Genomic DNA, 18,684 nt, shown 5'->3' on the forward strand with positions numbered 1-18,684 from the left:
CAGAGGCAGCTGTGAGAAGAAATGCTTCTGTCCCTGTTTTACAGGTGAGAAAATTGAGGCTGAGAAATGCTGAGACTTTGCAGAGGCTATGCAGCTAGTAAGCAAAGAAGGGGAATTTTCTCCCCAGCTCCAAAATCCCTCCTCTTTGCCCCACATCCTCTGCTTTGGGAATGTTTAAGAACCTGTATAAAAAATGCAGAGAATGCCTGTTACGTAACTGAATCCCGGCTCCCAGACAGCTCTTTCAGAGGGTGGCAGGTGGGAAAAGACACAGGGGGAATTGCCCTGCCTCTGGCTACCCGTTATTGCTTCCAGATTCTGGATTCTCCCTCCCATGTGGAAGTTTGAGGCCCACCCGTGGTCCTGAACTGACTGGCCTTTAGCCCTCCTCCCCCGCACAGCATCTGACCTCCAAGCATGTCCCATCATTCCTCTCCAGACACCAGGATCTGCCTCACAAGAGCCCCCATGTTGGTCCTGCCACTCCCCACATGGCCTGTCACATACCATAGACGTCCACTCCTCTGACCCCCAACCCTAGGGACCCCCACTCCATGGCTTGCCTGGTCTTCCCACAGCCCAGAACTGCTCCACTTCAGAAGCTGTGGCCTCCACCGCCCCTCCCCACCACGACCCGCCCTGGCCCCAGCTGGCTCCTGTGAGCAACTGGTTCTCATTCCATCATGACCCCTTGGTCCTTCCATGTCTCCTCCGTCTACCAACCCACCTCCTGGCTTCATTTCCATCCCCAACTAGCCTGGAAATCTTTTTGGAGTGAAAGTGGTCAGATCAACGCTTGTGAATGGAATACAAAAATAAAATACATATTGAAACACCCTTACTGTACCCCACACGTAATAATTGATGTACAATTATTATGCATCAATTAAAAAAAATTAAAAGGCCCAAAGAAAAGAAAATACAAGAAGCACACTTTTTTTTTTTCCAAACGCCAACTTGAACCAGAGGGAAGCATACATGACGTGGGCCCCTGTGGTCCGTCGCCCTCCTGAGAATACTGTGATTTCCCTTGAACTGATTCCTGATCTCTCCTTGCAAAGTTCCTGCCTTGGAGCTGAGCAGGGCTGGGGATGCATTCCACCCCCTTACAGACAGGGGCAGGGTGGTCTCACGGCCTGCACCTCCGCTAGGCCTTCGGCAGCGTCCAGGGATCCTTCTTTAGGCCCCGGTCAGCCGTTTCTGCCAAAATCCCTGTTTCAAAGGTCCTTTCCACCACTCACTCTGCAGAATGCCTTGACCTGTTTGACTGAAACAAGAGAGAAACCACATTCAGCTTCCAACTCTGCCACTCCCTGTCTCCTCTGTACCTCTGCAGACTCAGATGACTGCCCGGGGGCAGGGAACCCTGACAGCCCACACAAATCCTTCCAGCCCTGCCTTCTCTAGCCTCTGCTTTTAGAGCCCTTGCTTTATCAATTACTGTAGTGGTTTAATGTATGTCCCCAAATTATTTGACACATCTCCCTTCACAAGATAGAGACTAATTCACCTCACCTCAAGTGTAGACTTAGTGATTTGCTTTTGTCAAATAGAATAAAGTAGATGGAATGGAGTAGAGGCCTGGGGAGCCTGGAGGTTGTGAGGATGCTCAAACAGCCCGAAGGAGAGGCCCGTGTGGTGAGAACTTAGGGCCCCAGTTAATAGCTGTGTGATCTTGGAAAGGACCCTCCAGCCCCAGTTGTGGCTTCAGATCACCGCAGCTCAGCCAACATTCTGACGATAACTTTATAGTCAACAACAGGTTAGGACGCAGACATGCAGAGGGAAGACCGTGTGAAGAGGTGGCAAGAGGACAGATGGCCATGCCCACATCTGCAAACCAAGGAGAGATGCTTGGAAGAACGCAACCCTGCTGACACCCTGATTTTGTATTTCCAGCCTCCAGAACAGTGGAGAATACACTTTTCCATTGTTTAAGCCCCACCCCCACCCCATCCTCAGTCTGCAGTATTTGGTTATGGCAACCCAAGCAACTACTACAAACCCTATGAGGGTCCCTGGGCCAGAACCACCCAGATGAGCTGCTCTTAGATTTCTGACCCCAAAACCTGTGTGAGATAATAAATATTTGTTATTCTGAGCTGTTAAAGTTTGGGATAACTTGTTCTGCAGTGACGAGTGACTAGTACATTATCCTCCCCTCACATCTTCGTCCTCTCCCACTCTCCTGGTCCTTTGCCCTCTGGATAGTGATAAGCTCACGTCTTGTCTATCTTAATATGCATTTTCTTGGCCTCACCGTCCCCATTCAGCTTTCGTACCCTCCTCCTCCTTGGGTTTGCTCCACAGCCAATTTGCCTGAAGCAGCCACTCCATAATACTGCCTCCACCTTCTCACCTTTCATGCCTTCCTGCCGATCTCTCTTTTCTCCTACAAGGCTGCACTTTCCTGCCTTTCCCTCTGCCTCTGGGGCACCACTCAATCTCCTCCCAGAGCTTTTTTGTTTTAAACAGAGTCTCACTCTGTTGCCCAGGCTAGAGTGCAGTTGTGCAATGCCAGCCCACTGCAACTCTATCTCCTGGGTTCAAGGGATCCTCAGCCTCCCGAATAGCTGGGACTATGGGCATGGAGCATGCCCAGCTAATTTTTGTATTTTAAGTAGAGATGGGGTCTCTCCATGTTGGCCAGACTGGTCTTGAACTCCTGGCCTCAAGTGATCTGCCCACCTCATCCTCCCAAAGTGCTGGGATTACAGGTGTGAGCCACTGCGCCTGGCCCTTTCACTCATCTTGACCTCTTGGTGTCCAAGGGAGTGGCTGGTGATTTTTGTCTGCCCAGTATGCCTTCCTCCTATATCATTTTGGGGAACATCTCCCCTAGTTCAAATCGTGTTGCTGATGAGAATCTCGTGAATCCTGGGACCCCAAGCGGCCATGTGGTCCAAGCCAGAGCCAATCACAGCTTTTTCTGGGATGTTCTAATTGGGAGTTGAGGGTCGCTTTTCTTCTCTAAAGCCAAGATTATGAAATCCAATTCCAGAAGTACCAGGAGCTATGGTCTTAGCTTCTTAAAAATAGCTGATTTGAGAGAATAAAATTGGCAGACGTGGAGGGAAGGAGACAAAACACAGAAATCCTGCCTCTGCCTTTTTGCAGTTTGATTATTTGGGGTAAGCCATTTGGATTTGACTGTTGGAACCAAATAATTCCCACTGATCTGCCAGCCCTTGTTCTATTCTCTTTCAGCCTTCACACTCCCCTTATGTGTGCCCACTCTCTCAGGGCCACCAGGATCACAGCCCTGCTGAGTACCAAATTAGTGTCTCCAACTCTCATCCCTACCCTGATCTTCAGACCCACCAAGGCCTCTTTCCCTGGACACGTCCTTCAGATATGCCCTGGGCACATCAAACTCAATGTGACCATAGCACCTCATCTCCTCGATCCCCAAACCTGCTCCTGCCCCTGCATTCTTTATCTCAGCAAATGAAACTAACAGTTGCTGAAAGAAACACTGAGTCTTCTATTTTTCATAGCCAAATGATCCCTAGGACCTGGAGATTTTGTCTTTTAAAAACTTGAGGCTCCCGATTATACATTGTCCACAAGAAACCCATGTTAAATGTTAAATGTGAAGACTACCTATTGAGTACCATGCTCACTACCTGGATGACGGGATCATTTCTACCTCAGCATCATGCAATGTACCCATGTAACAAACTTGTACATGCACTCCCTAATAAAAATATCAGTTGAAATTATTTTTTAAAGACACAGATAAATTAAAAGTAAAGGGTTGGAGAAATGGTTAAAAGAAAGGGTTGGGTTAGTATTAGGTTGCTTATACTAATCAAAATAGAGCTAGATACATCAGTGTTTTGTATGAGGAAGAAAAAGAGAAAGAAAGAAAGAAGAAAGAAAGAAAGAGTCAGAGTAGCTATACTAGTTTTAGAGCAGACTTCAGGGCAAGGAAGATTATGAGGAATAAAGAGAAATATTACATATGATAAAGGGATACATTATCAAGAAGATATGACAATTATTAACATGAGTGCACCTGACAAGAGAGTGTCAAAATACATGCAAAGTATATTCTCAGACCACAGTGGAATTAAACTAGAAAGCAATAACAGAAAGATAACTAGAAAATCTCAAAATGTTTAGAGATTAGGAAACATATTTCTAAATAACACATGGGTCAGATAAGTCCCAAAAAAAATGTAAAATTAAATGAAAATGAAAACATCACATCAAAATCTGTGGAATCCAATGAAATAAGTACTTAAGGTAAATTTATAGTGCTGAATGCATAGAAGAAAACTCTAGAGGCCAGGCGTGGCAGCTCACACCTGTAATCCCAGCACTTTGGGAGGCTGAGGCAGGTGGATCATGAGGTCAGGAGTTCGAGACCAGCCTGGCCAACACGGTGAAACCCTGTCTCTACTAAAAATACAAAAATCAGCTAGGCTTGGTGGCACACGCCTGTAATCCCAGCTACTTGGGAGGCTGAGGCAGGAGAATCACTTGAACCTGGGAGATGGAGGTGGCAGTGAGCTGAGATCCGCCACTGCACTCCAGCCTGGGTGACAGAGCGAGACTCCATCTCAAAATAAAAAAAAAGAAGAGAAAAATCGAAAATCGATAATCTAAGCTTCTACCTTAGGAAACTAGAGAAAGAAAAACAATATCATCCTAAAATAAGAAGAAAATAAAAAATAAAAATTAGAACAGAAATCAATGACATTGAAAACAGGAAATAAAAAGGAGAAAATTCAATGAAACCAAAAGCTGGTTCTTTGAAAACATCAATAAAATTGATAAACTTCTGTCAGGCTCACCAAGCAAAGCAAAGAGAAGACACAAATTAACTGCTATTGGAAATGAAAGAGGAGACATCACTCTGATCCCATGGACATTAAAAGGATAGGAAAGACATATTATGAATAACACATTTGGCAACTTAGATGAAATGGACAAATTCCTTGAAAAATGAAAACTACCAAAACTCATGCAAAGAGAAATAGATAATCTGAAAATTCTATATCTATTAGAGAAATTGAATCAATGACTGGCAACCTTTCAAAAAAGGAAGCACCTTTTTTGACATCCTCACATGCAGAGGCTGCAATTTTCCTTTTTTTTTTTGAGATGGAGTCTTGCTCATCGCCCAGGCTGGAGTGCAGTGGCGCGATCTCAGCTCACTGCAAGCTCCGCCTCCCGGGTTCACGCCATTCTCCTGTCTCAGCCTCCTGAGTAGCTGGGACTACAGGCGCCCGCCACCAAGCCCGGCTAATTTTTTGTATTTTTAGCAGAGACAGGGTTTCACCATGTTAGCCAGGATGGTCTCGATCTCCTGACCTCGTGATCCGCCCGCCTTGGCCTCCCAAAGTGCTGGGATTACAGGCGTGAGCCACCGCACCCGGCCTGCAATTTTCAACCTCAGCATTCATTCCTGTTTTTATGTGTCACAGTGTGTGTCTCTCCCACACCTGTGAGAAATTTGAGAGTTGGACAGTGCCTTACTCATACTAGTCAGGGCTCAGGACATGCTTGCTGAGTAAATGGATGGATGAGTGGACAGATGAATGTGATGAGTGGGTGGATGAGTGGGTAAGTGGAATATCTTTCTGTTATTCCTTTCTAGTGGATAGTTTCACTGGTAATTCTACCAAGCATTTAAGGAAGGAATGAGCCTAATTCTCCATAGTATCTTCCAGGAAACAGAAGCAGAGGAAATACTTTCTAACTCATTCTATGAGGCCAGCGTTACTCTAATGCCAAAATGAGGTAAGACATTAAAAGGAAGAAAAGACTTGAGGTACTCTCCTTCCTGCCATCCCTTAGTCTCCTGTCATCCTTCACTTGGGAGGATGGAAGCATCCCAGGTGGCCTTGCTGCTTCTGGACTCTCAGAAAAATCACCCTCCATCACACCAATCAAGTGATCTTTAGAAGATGCAAAAGTTGGCCATGTCATGCCTCCCACAGCTAAGAATGTGCCTATCTTTATGACATTCAAGGATCTTCAGCATCATAGCCTGCCCACCTTTTCAGCCTGCCTTGTATCTTACCTCTTCCCCAGGATGCACTGAATATCATGCAGTTCCTGAAACACCCCATGCTCTCTTTTACCTCAGTGTCTCTCTACTTGATCTGATATGAATTTGGAACACACACACAGCACGTGTGTTAGCATACATGCATGCATGTACACACACACAGGCACAGACATCCTCACATGCAGAGGCTGCAATTTTCAACCTCAGCACTTATCCCTGTTTTTATGTGTCACAGTGTGTGTCTCTCCCACGCCTGTGAGAAATTTAAGAGCTGGACAGTGCCTTACCCATACTAGTCAGGGCTCAGGACATGCTTGCTGAGTAAATGGATGGATGAGTGGACAGATGAATGGGATGAGTGGATGGATGAGTGGGCAGGTGGAAGGGTGGGCAGATGGATGGGTGGATAGGTAAATGGATGGATGGGTTGGTGGATGGATAGGTGGATGGATGAATAGATGGACGGATTAGTAGATGAATAGGTAGAAGTATGGGAGTTGGATGGATGGATCCACTGATGGATTAATGGATGAATAGATTGGTGGATGGATGGATGAATGGATTAGCGGTTGAATGAGTGGATGAATGGGTGGGTGGGTGGATAGATGGATGGTGGATGGATTACTGGTTGGATTGGGTAAGTGAATAGGTGGATAGATTGGTGGATGAATAGATGAATAAACAAACAGATGAGTGGATTGGTGGATTGGTGGATGGATGGATGGATGGATGGATGGATGGATGGATGGATTAGCGGTTGAATGAGTGGATGAATGGGTGGGTGGGTGGATAGATGGATGGTGGATGGATTACTGGTTGGATTGGGTAAGTGAATAGGTGGATAGATTGGTGGATGAATAGATGAATGAACAAACAGATGAGTGGATTGGTGGATTGGTGGATGGATGGATGGATGGATGGATGGATGGATGGATGGATTAGCGGTTGAATGAGTGGATGAATGGGTGGGTGGGTGGATAGATGGATGGTGGATGGATTACTGGTTGGATTGGGTAAGTGAATAGGTGGATAGATTGGTGGATGAATAGATGAATGAACAAACAGATGAGTGGATTGGTGGATGGATGGATGGATGGATGGATGGATGGATGGATGGATGGATGGATTGGTGGATGGATGGATGGATGGATGGATGGATTGGTGGATGGATGGATGGATGGATGGATGGATGGATGGATGGATTGGTGGATGGATGGATGGATGGATGGATGGATGGATGGATGCATGGATGGATGGATGGATGGATGGATGGATGGATGGATGGATGGATTGGTGGATGGATGGATGGATGGATGGATGGATGGATGGATGGATGGATGGATTGGTGGATGGATGGATGGATGGATGGATGGATGGATGGATGGATTGGTGGATGGATGGATGGATGGATGGATGGATGGATGGATGGATGAACCTGCCCAGGAAAACAGGTGAGGCATTGCCCCTTACAGGAAGCACTGGTGTGCTTGAAAGTTTCTGCCCCTTGGGAATGGGATGACTTCTTAGTCGAGTTCCCTTTGTCAAGCCCCGAAGCAGGTCAGTGTGACTGAGCTTATGGGGATCAGTGTCCTACCTAATCTCAGGGACCAGAATGGGGGTGACCTTCACCTGAGAAGACAAGGGTAAACTGCTAGTTCTGAAAGCCCTCCTCAAAGCTGCTGTGGGTCTGAAGCCACACCACTAACATGCATTTCTGTGGTGCCACCAAACTGGAGTATGGGTAGAGTGAGTAAGAATACGCTGAAAGGCAAGTGGGGAGGTGGAGGTGAAGGGAAGATCAAAGCATTGCTGGACCAGGACGGGGCTGGAGTGGGCAGGTAACTGAGTGCCAAGTTGTGTGCAGGGCACTTTCCACAGGTTCTCTCATTTGAGCCTGACAGCAACCCTGTGCTGTCCATGGAGACATCACACCTCACAGATGAGGAAGCAGGGGTCCAAGAAGAAAAACTAACACTGAGACTCTGGTGTATGGGATACCAGCCCAGAAGGGGCACTGACACTGGAGGACTGACAAAGCTTTTCCCACCAAAGGGGTCTGAGTGTTCTTCAGGCAGAAAGGACATCGGGGGCTGGGTGAGGGATGAGTAAGACTTGGAAGTTCTCCTATGCCACCAGCTGGCTGCCTATTCCCTACTCCCCAGAGCTGAGAGTACCTGGCATGGAAGCCATCACTCGAGAACACAGGTTGGAAGGGCCGCCACCCAAAGGAGGCAAAGTCATCAGAGTCTAGATCTGGGCTGGACGCCCTGAATTTGGGGCTAGCCCAGGCTGGTCAGCGGGCCCCAGTTGGGCCCCAGAAAGGTCACTACAAATGGTCAGCCTTGGGGAGGGCGCCTGCCAGAGTCCAAGGATTCACAGGCTGAGTTGTCCTGGTATCATTACAAGTGCAGCACTTACTGGGCATTTACTGGGCCAAGAGCGCCACACACAATGCCCCTTCCATTGCACAATAAGCCCACGAGGCACGTATGATTATTTCCCACACTCATCCGTATTTGGAAAAACTGAGCCTTGGCATTAGTGGTGACAGGGCTGTGGCAGAGCCTGTGCACCCAACCACCAGGCCAGACAAGGTCCTGGGCAGGAGGAGAGGAAAAGAAAGGGGAGCTGCTCCCAGCAGAGCCTCGTTCTATGCTGCGGGGCAGTGCTTCACCCAAGTTATTTCATTTTCCCCAACTTGTCTCTCAGAGAGTTGAGGCCGCTCGGGGCTAAGTAACTTCCCAATGTCCCCCAACCGAAGGGTCTGATCTCATCCCAGTGTGTGGCTGCTCACCCAGGATGGGAGCCTGAGGAAGGAGGGGGCCCCTGGGCAGCACGGTGGGCCCACCCAGGAGGCCCGCTGCTGTGTGTGGCCTCAGAGATGACCCTGCCTGCCCATGCACTGTGGCAAAGGGTAAACTGGTGCCACTATTTGTAGAAGACAATTTGATAACATCTATCAAAAATGTAAACACCTTTTGTCCATACAATCCCACTATTAGCAACATATCCTACAAATATACTTGTAAAAGTTCATCAAGGTAGATGTACAGGCATTGATGGTAATAGTGAAAAATGGAAACAAAAACTCAACAAACCACCAACTGTCCAACAACAGAGGTCTGCTGGATTAAAGTTCAACCTTTCGGTAGAATACCACACAGCTCTTTAAAAGGTGTAGTTAGGGCCAGGCGCGGTGGCTCATGCCTGTAATCTCAGCACTTTGGGAGGCTGAAGCGGGCGGATCACAGGTCAGGAGATGGAGACTATCCTGGCTAACATGGTGAAACCCCGTCTCTACTAAAAATACAAAAATTAGCCGGGTGTGGTGGCGGGTGCCTGTAGTCCCAGCTACTCGGGAAGCTGAGGCAGGAGAATGGCGGGAACCCGGGAGGCAGAGCTTGCAGTGAGCCGAGATCATGCCACTGCACTCCAGCCTGGGCAACAGAGTGAACTCGGTCTCAAAAAACAAACAAACAAACAAAATATATATATAGAGAGAGGATACGTATATACATATATAGAGAAAGAGAGAGATGGAGAGAAATACTCTGGGGAGGTAATTATATTAAACTGTTAACTGTCATTTATTGGGGTGGAGAGTGGAAGGAGGGAAGAGACTTTTGCTTCACACATGGCTCCTTTCTATCATGTCTGGCTTTTCGTTATCCATAGATTGCATTTGTTATTTATTTTACTGTCAACAGGGGTTGTCTGGGATATCTGAGCTTCCATCCCCGCCCAGACAGTGATGACCATCTGCACAGCCCCGCTGCTAAGCTCAGTGGGGAGCCACCATGGGATAGCCCAACAGACAGGGCCCCCACACAGCTGCCAGGGAGGCACAGGAGGAGCTGAAAACGGGGGCAGCCCCGCTGTCAGTGGTGCTGGGGTTATCAGTGCACGCTAGAGAAAAAGGCTCCTGAGTATAGATCTCAAGTCCCCTCCATTGCCCTGCTCCAGCCTGTCTCCACAGCCCAGGGCTCCCCATGAAGAAGGGCACGCCCCTCTTCTGGAAGGGAGCCTAACACCCACGGGACAACTCAGCATTCAGGATAATGTCCACGAGATACGCTTCCCATGAATACCATGTGACTGACAGTGTAGGAGGTGTGTGCCCCTGAGAGATCTTCTCTGGCCTAGAGATGTGGTGCTGCTGGATCACCATGAGGGCTCCCTCCTGTTCTGCCCAGGCAAGCCCGGGGTAAGAATGCGAAACTCCAGTCCTCCATCCTGTCCTCTCCCAGTGGGCACAGGGCCCAGCCACCCCACTGCCAAAAATCCTACAACATGTAACAGTGTGGCTAGAGAAATCCAGCTTCCTCAGGAGGCAGTCAGCGATGGCAGGGCAGCCCCGGGGAAGAGACCCTGCTCCCGGAGAGCCTGGCTCAGCCCTTCCTGGGAGAGTCAGCGAAGGCAGGGTGCCCTGGAGAAGAACCTCTTCTAGGAGAATCTCTGCTCCCAGAAGGGCTCTGCTCTCCATCCAGAGGGGAAATGTGGGGCTGGGGATTTGGCAAAGACCCTGCCAATCCTGTGCAACATCACAAGATGAGCAAATTTGACTAAGCTTATCCCTCCCCACCACGCACGCACACCTGACACACACAACTGGCTTCAGGTGCCATATGGCTCCTGTGTAGGTGTGGGTGAGTGTCGGCCTGTTTAGCTTCTAGTCCGGCCTGCAGTTTTAGACCTGGTTCAACTGTTTCCTTCAGACTCCTTGATGCTGTTCCCCTCAATCAGAGCTGGAGTCTGAGACCCTCTGCTACCAGGGGATCCTGTACAGCCCTCGGTAATGACGTTTACCGCTTTGCACTAAAATGCTTGGCTTGCACTTATTCAGAGGCACTTCATCCTAAGCTGCACTTTTATGCCATGCTGTCAGTCTACCTGGAGACAGCGTAGGAGAGACAGCTCCCGAGATGCCTCCTTCACTGTGGATACAGCATCAAGAAGATGACACTCACTGTGGGGACAGCCCTGGAGAAGCCCCCATCACTGTGGAGAGAGCCCTGGAGATACCCCCTTCACCATGGAGACAGCCACAGAGATGCCTCCTTCACCATGGAGATGGCTCAGGAGAAGCTCCCTTCACTGTGGAGATAGCCCTGGAGATGACGTCATTCACAGTAGAGATAGACATCCCACATTATAGATATGACCTATGAAAAGCCCTCCTTCATTTTAGAGCTAGCACCTGAGAAAACTTTCTAAGTTGTAGAGACAGCCTGTGAGAACCCCCTTTCCTATATAGAGATAACCCTTGAGAAATTATTCTTCATTACAGAGACAGCCCTGGAAACACCCTCCTTCATGTAGATGCAGCCCTGCAGAAGCCCCCGTTCACTGTATAAGTGCCTTTTCAAAAACTCTCCCTCATTTTAGAGGTAGGCCTGGAGAAACTTTCCTCTACTGTAGAGATAGCCTTTGAAAACCCTCATTCATTTGTAGGATGGTCCTTGAGAAATCCTGCTTTATTCTAGAGCTATCCCTTCAGAAGCCCCACTTCATCAGATAGAGCAAAAGCCCATTGGATGCCCCCCTTCATTCTAGAAATAGCCCTTGAGGAATACTTTTACACCGCTGGTGGGAATGTAGACCAGCACAACCACTATGGAGAACAGTAGGGATATTCCTTAAAGAACTACAATTAAACAATTACACCTACTGTTTGATCCAGCAATCCCACTGCTGGGTATCTACCCAAACGAAAATAAGTCATTATACGAAAAAGACACTTGTGACTGGGCACGATGGCTCACGCCTGTAATCCCAACACTTTGGGAGGCCGAGGCGGGTGGATCATGAGGTCAGCAGTTCGAGACCAGCCTGGCCAACAAGGTGAAACCCCGTCTCTACTAAAAATATAAAAATTAGCTGAGCGTGGTGGTGGGCGTCTGTAATCCCAGCTACTCGGGAGGCTGAGACAGGAGAATCGTTTGAATCCCGGAAGCGGAGGTTGCAGTGAGCAAAGATCATGCCACTGCACTACAGCCTGGGCGACAAAGTGAGACTCCATCTCAAAAAAAAAAAAAGAGAGAGAGACACTTGCACATGCATGTTTATAACAGCACAATTCACCATTGCAAGGATATGGAAGTAACCTAAGTGTCAATCAACTCACGAGTGGATGAAGAAAATCTGGTATACATTCAGGATGGAATAGTACTCGGCCACAAAAGCAATGAAATCATGTCTTGGGGAGCTACTTGGATGGAGCTGGAGGCCATTATTCTAAGTGAGGTAACTCAGGAATGGAAAGCCAAATATCGTATGTTCTCATTTACAAGTGGGAGCTGAGCTATGAGGCTGCAAAGGCATAAGAATGATACAATGGACTTTGGGGACTTAGAGAGGAGGAAGGCTGGAGTGGGGTGAGCAATAAAAGACCACACATGGAGTGCAGTGTACACTGCTGTGGTGATGAGTGCACCAAAATCTCACAAATCACCACTAAAGAACGTATCCATGTAACCAAAAAACACCTGTACCTTAAAAACTATTGATTTTTCTTTTAAAACAAACACACACACAAAAAACCAAATAGCCCTGGAGGAAGTCCTTACTCATTCCTTTTTACGATAGTCTTTGAGAAGCCCCCTTCATGTAGAGATAGCCTGTGAGGTGCCCTCCCTTATGTGGAGATGGTCCTTGAGAAATCTTCCTTCCTTTCCTACAAATAGCGCTTTAAAAGCTCTCCTGAATTTACTGCTACAGCCAATGTCATTTTCTCCCTTTTTATCCCCTTCATGACACTGCAATCAGGAAAGCTGGTCCTCCCCTTGGAAACTGGCTTGTGCCTAACTTGAGAACATTAGTAATCTTTACTGCATAGTTTTATGTGTGACTATCTGGAAGTTCAGAACAAATTTCTTGTCTATGCCTAGCAAATATATGGGATTTTCTGACGTATATTTTGTTTACTAACCTTTTCCCAGCTGCAGTGCATTTTCCTATCTTCACTTCCCTACGTCCCAGCTTCTTATTTTATTTTTGATTCTGTTGTATTACAGGTATATGGTAAGCTGCCTCATATCACTCTGTTTTGTTTAGTATTTCAATAAGGCAGGGGATGGATGAAAGAGGAATTGATAGATACATATACTTGTGCATGAACCGCTGCACTGTGGTTCCTTTTCATAACCTCAGTACTCTGTCCCCAGCCCCCAGAACGGAGTAGGAGCTCAGAAAGACACTGTGCTGAAAGTTTTCCAGCACCTGCTCGTTAGTTTGATCTGTAAAACAACCCTGCGAGGTGAGTGACGCTACTTCATTTGACAGGTGAGGGAACTGAGGCTTAAGGTCCCACATTTGGTAGGTGACTGAGTCAAGATTTCTTGACTGAAGATTTCTGCAGGGCCAGGTGCAGTGGCTCATGCCTGTAATCCCAGCCCTTTGGGAGGCCAAGGCAGGCGGATCACCTGAGGCCAGGAGTTCAAGACCAGCCTGGTCAACATGGTGAAACCCCATCTCTACAAAAATACAAATATTAGCTGGGCGTGGTGGTGTGCACCTGTAATCCCAGCTACTCGGGAGGCTGAGGCAGAAGAATTGCTTGAACCTGGGAGGCAGAGGTTGCAGTGAGCCAAGATCATGCCATTGCCCTCTACTCTGGGCAACAGAGCCAGAGTCCGTTTCAAAAAAAATAAAAGAAACAAGATTTGAATCTGCAAATGTTTGGATCCAAAGCGTTTGCTTATTCTACTTCGCCTCTCTCTTAGCCTAATAAGCAAGACCCTCTAGGTTGCAATGTGCAATATGGTAGCCACTAGCCACATGTGGCTATTTAAATTTAAATTAGCTGAATTAAAAATTCAGACCCTCGGCCGGGCGCGGTGGCTCAAGTCTGTAATCCCAGCACTTTGGGAGGCCAAGACGGGCGGATCACGAGGTCAGGAGATCGAGACCATCCTGGCTAACACGGTGAAACCCCGTCTCTACTAAAAAATACAAAAAGCTAGCCGGGCGAGGTGGCGGGTGCCTGTAGTCCCAGCTACTTAGAAGGCTGAGGCAGGAGAGTGGTATAAACCCGGGAGGCGGAGCTTGCAGTGAGCTGAGATCCGGCCACTGCACTCCAGCCTGGGCGACAGAGTGAGACTCCATCTCAAAAAAAAAAAAAAAAAAAAAAAAAAAAAAATTCAGACCCTCAGTTGCACTAGCCACACTTCAAGTGCTTAACAGCCACTTGTGGCTAGTGACTACTGTTTTGGACAGTGCAAAAGAGAATATTTCTATCATCATGAAACATTCTAGAGCATATCTTAACACTCCCCTCAACTGTATTTCATCCCTGCTAAGCGCCAACAGTGCCCAAGCCTTACTGGTACTTCCTTTGCTCTGTGTCTTTGCAGACGCCACTTCCTCCACCTGGAACATGCCCCGTTCCCCACCCTCATCCTCACGCCATCCTCCCCTCACAGCCTGCTGCATCCCTTCCCACCCCTACCTGTCCTCAGCCCCAGGACTGCCTCCTTTGACCACTCAATGCCGGAGGTCTGTGCCTCTGGTGTACATGGGTCACTGTTCCTTTGCAGCCTTGACCCCCCAGCTGGCAGTGAAGGATCACACTACACAGTGCTGGAAAGGCAGGCAACACAATCTACACTGATGCTGGATTTGAAAACTTGACTTCATTCTGAGCTCCTCTTCTGCCACTAGCTACTCCATTCATTCATTCAGCACGTGCCAAGTGTCCATTCTCTGCTGAGGCCTGGGCATGTGCAGGAGATGGAAAAAACCCGAGGAAACCCAGCTCAGGCTCTCAAGGAGCTCACAGTCCAGTGGCCTTGGTCAAGTCCTTCCTTCTTCTCCTCCCCTACTCCTCCTTCTCCTCCTCCTATTTCTTCTTCTTCTTCTTCTTCTTCTTCCTTTTCCTCTGTCGAGATGGAGTCTCCCCATGTTGTGGGCTCAAGCAATCCTTCCACTTCAGCCTCCCAAAATGCTGGGATTACAGGCATGAGCCACCACCATGCCCAGCCTCCTTTACTCTTCCTGATTTCTTCTGTGAAGAATGTGCTAGGATTCTGGCTTTCCTCCCTGAAAAGCTTGTTATGTGGACCAAGAATGGGGACACAAGCGTCATTTAAATACATGTGTTAAGTAAAATGTATGGAGGTCATTGGTTTGGTCTGAGCTCCTACACAAGGCCAACAGGCCAGACCAAGATGGAGTCACTCATGCTGAAGTTCCACAGCACCAGGCCGAAATGAAAATTATCTGACCTTCCAAGAATTAGGAGAGAGACAACAGCTGGAGCCCCAGACGGGCCAGTTTCAGTGGGCATGATAGGGAAGTTCCCTCTGCTCTAGCGTTTACAAGGAAAATAACTTTGAAATGACTCATCCCCTTTTGTTTTCTGTTTCTCTGTGCCCTGTTCTGTCTATAAAGCCAAACTCCTCTGCTCCGCTAATCAGAACATTCATTGTATTCTGTAGAATGGGGTGTTGCCCGATTCTAGAATTGCAAATAAAAGCCAATTAAGATCTTTAAGATAAATTTGTTATAATTTTATCTTTTGACATATGTAAAACAGGAGGTAATATCAACACATACATCCCTGCGGTGCCGCCTCTCCACAAAGCCCTGTGGAAGAGCTGTGGATGCAGCAGGCCCCAAGACAGCCGCCTGAGGACTATCCTCTTAGAGTGGCATCTGAGGGGCAGACGCAGGGCCCCCCGCAGGTCCAGGGAGATGGGGTGGGCTTCCTGCCCAGAGGGCTGATGAGCTGAGGGGCTCCTAACAATGATTCATTGAGGGTGTGTGCGAATCTCCGAACTAAAATCCTAAACAAAGTTCAGGGGTCTGAAAAATTAGAGCCAAATTCAGGTCCAGGGTTACAAAGTGGAGCCTGAAGGGGAGGCCTCGTTATGCGGAATTTGGGGGATATGGGTTGGGGGCCCCACACCCACCAGCTGTCTGCACTGGGCCAGCTCTCACGATCTCTGTGTCTCAAGTTTCGTCCTCTGTGAAATGGGGATGGGACACACACCACCTGGACAGCTCAAGGAGGACAGCCCATGTGAGCCCCAGCGCGGTCCCTCTCCTCAGCCACCTCTTCCCCCACCACCCCCCAGCCCACTCCAGGCCCGTCCTGCCTCTCCCCAGGGCCCTAGCCCTCCAGAGGCGACTAAAGTCAGTTGCCCAAGGTACATGGGTACGGTGGATGAGCCTGGGCTTTGGAGTCGAATCCAGCTCTGCTTCTTCCTGTGGGCACCTTCACTTCCCTGGCTTCACTTCCATGGTCGTCAGTCTCTGTGGCCGTAAAATGGAGGCAATTCCACCACTGTGTTGCGAGGACGCAGTGGGATGTCACACACGGCACAGCTGACATCTGGCAGGGGCTCATTATGGGACCCAGGCTATCCCTGACGTCCCGTGATTCCACAGTGAGGCCCTCCAGCTGTGAGGAGGCTTCAGGGTGGCAGCAGCCTTGGCACCTGCCGTTCCCCTCCTGCAGGGAGCTTCTCCCCCTCCTCCTCCTCCTCAGCCCCCCCGGGGCTGCCCTTCAGCTGGATGGACTGAGTCCCCTGCTGCGGTTTCTGGTTTCCAGGCTCCTGAAGGGCTTCTCCATTCTCTATCCCTCAGACCTGTTCCATCTTATTGCCAGGGGACCTACATCTTGGACCTACTTCCTGCCCAGCGACCCTCTTCGGAGCGGTGACCCCCCCCTCCCCACTGGCAGACACGTGCCCCCAGCACGCCCTTACCTTGTAAGGGGATCCCCTCCACCCTGGGCACCCTGAAAGAGTCAGGAAAGGAGGCAGTGTTGGGACTCCGGGTGTGTCCGGGAGTAAGGGACAGAGGAAGAGGAGGTAGGGCTCCAAGAGGAAATGACCGGGAGTGCTCTGGGCCCACGTAATTTATTACAGGACTTTGTCCCTGGGCTCCAGGTACTTCCACTCCCACACGCCTCCCTCAGCCCCAGCTGGCAGAGCCTCATGATGTCTGCTCTTTACCCCAGGCCCCTTCTGCAGGGCAGCCATGCATGCTGCCCGGAGGCCACCAGGGTTTGCAGTCTGTGCACCTGCTCTGGCCACCAGCCAGATCCCGTGGTGACAATCAGCTGACCATCCAGGGGGCTCAGCATCTTCCCAGGTGCTGCATGGCAGGAGCTCTGCCCCCAAGCACCCCAGGCTCTAATGGAGGGTAGTAGTATAATATGAAATACAGTATATTTGGTCCTTGTTCCCAGTCGGTGTCACAGAACTCCTAAAACCCTTAGAATTTCCCGAGTGATCACCAGGCGCGGTGGCTCACGTCTGTAATCCCAGCACTTTGGGAGGCCAAGGTGGGTGGATCACAAGGTCAGGAGATCTAGACCATCCCAGTTAACACAGTGAAACCCCCGTCTCTACTAAAAATACAAAAAAAAAAAAAAATTAGCTGGGCGTGGTGGCAGGTGCCTGCAGTCCCAGCTGGAGGCTGAGGAAGGAGAATGGAACAAACCCGGGAGGTGGAGCTTGCAGTGAGCAGAGATCGCGCCACTACACTGCAGCCTGGGTGACAGCGAGACTCCATCTCAAAAAAAAAAAAAAAAAAATTTCCCGAGTGATCATCTCATAATGAGTCTGTTTGATAGCACCTGAAGTTATGCTGAGGAGGTGACCATGTGGGGGCCCTACCTAGCCTCAGCATGAGGTCAGTCACCAGAAAGACCTAGTGAGTAGAGGGTTGGAACTTTCAGCCCCGCCTACTGACCTCTGGGAAGGTAAAACTCTTGAACAAAGATTTGATGAGCTTCCACACATCTGAGGTCCCTGGGGGGTGGCATGTGGGAGAGGGCATGGAAGCTCCATGCCCTTCCCACACAACTCACGTGAGCGTGTTTATTCGGCTGCTCATCTGTAACCCTTTGTAAAATCTTTTCCCACGAACTGGTCAATATGAGTGCCGTCCTGAGTTCTGTCAGCTGTCCTAGCAAATCCAACCGGAGGAGTGGGGTGTGGGAACCCCGATTTATAGCCAGTTGGTCAGAAGTATGGGTGGCAACCTATGACTTGAGACTGCATTTGAAGTGGGGCAGTTTTGTGGGACTGAGCCCTTAACCTGTGGGATCTATGACTCCAGGTTGACAGTGTCTGATTGAATCGAATTACAGGACATCCAGTCAGAATCTGCTGGAGAATTGCTTGGACACCTGGTCAAAAGAGTGTTCTGTGTTGAGTGTGAAAGGAGCATACACCTGGGGCATGTCTGGGGCCATCAGGAAGCCTTAGAGACAAAGGCCATCAGACAACAAGGTTCCCAGGAGGGTCCCTGGCAACAAACTGGGCAAGCTCGGGCTGGCACTTGATCAAGGGGGCTTTGGGCTTGAGGCAAATACAGACTGTTTGGAAGGGAAGTGCATCTGGCAGTGGGCCCTGGGAGGGTCAGACTGGAGGGGCCAGGCAGTCCCTGGAAGTGAGCATGAGGGCAAGGGGAGCTCATTTACGCAAGGCTTTGAAGGCGGGTGGATAATAGGGGCAGGGAGTTACCTGCTCAGCCACAGGCCTTGTGTTGGGTAAAAAAGGGGTCTTGGTCATCCTTACGGTTGGCCCAACTAGAGCCAATCAGATTCCTTTCTTTTCCTTGGACTTGGAGGGACTCGGGAACTGCAGGCAGAAATGTGGGAATGAGCCATTGTCTTTCAGAACAGAGGTCAAGGCAGGGTGGCAACCCTGAACGTG

The 18,684-nt window shown here is 49.1% G+C and overlaps 1 protein-coding gene across 5 annotated transcripts in view; it reads right to left on the minus strand.

The window, feature by feature from the left end:
* MYO7B (myosin VIIB) overlaps positions 1 to 18,684 on the minus strand; it is a 111,794-nt gene that overhangs the window by 85,523 nt on the left and 7,587 nt on the right. For 3 of the 5 annotated variants that reach the window (XR_003721205.2, XR_013401932.1, XM_028830615.2), the window contains exon 1: positions 16,726 to 16,860. The exons of 1 other annotated variant lie outside the window; for it this stretch is intronic. The gene's annotated coding sequence lies outside the window, so the exon portion shown is untranslated. Of the gene's footprint in view, positions 1 to 1,142; positions 1,224 to 16,725; positions 16,861 to 18,684 lie in introns of those variants that run through there. One more of the 5 variants, XM_077956736.1, reaches the window with a different exon arrangement.

Source organism: Macaca mulatta, chromosome 12 (genome assembly GCF_049350105.2).
Source record: "Macaca mulatta isolate MMU2019108-1 chromosome 12, T2T-MMU8v2.0, whole genome shotgun sequence".
Classification (NCBI taxonomy): Eukaryota; Metazoa; Chordata; class Mammalia; order Primates; family Cercopithecidae; genus Macaca; species Macaca mulatta.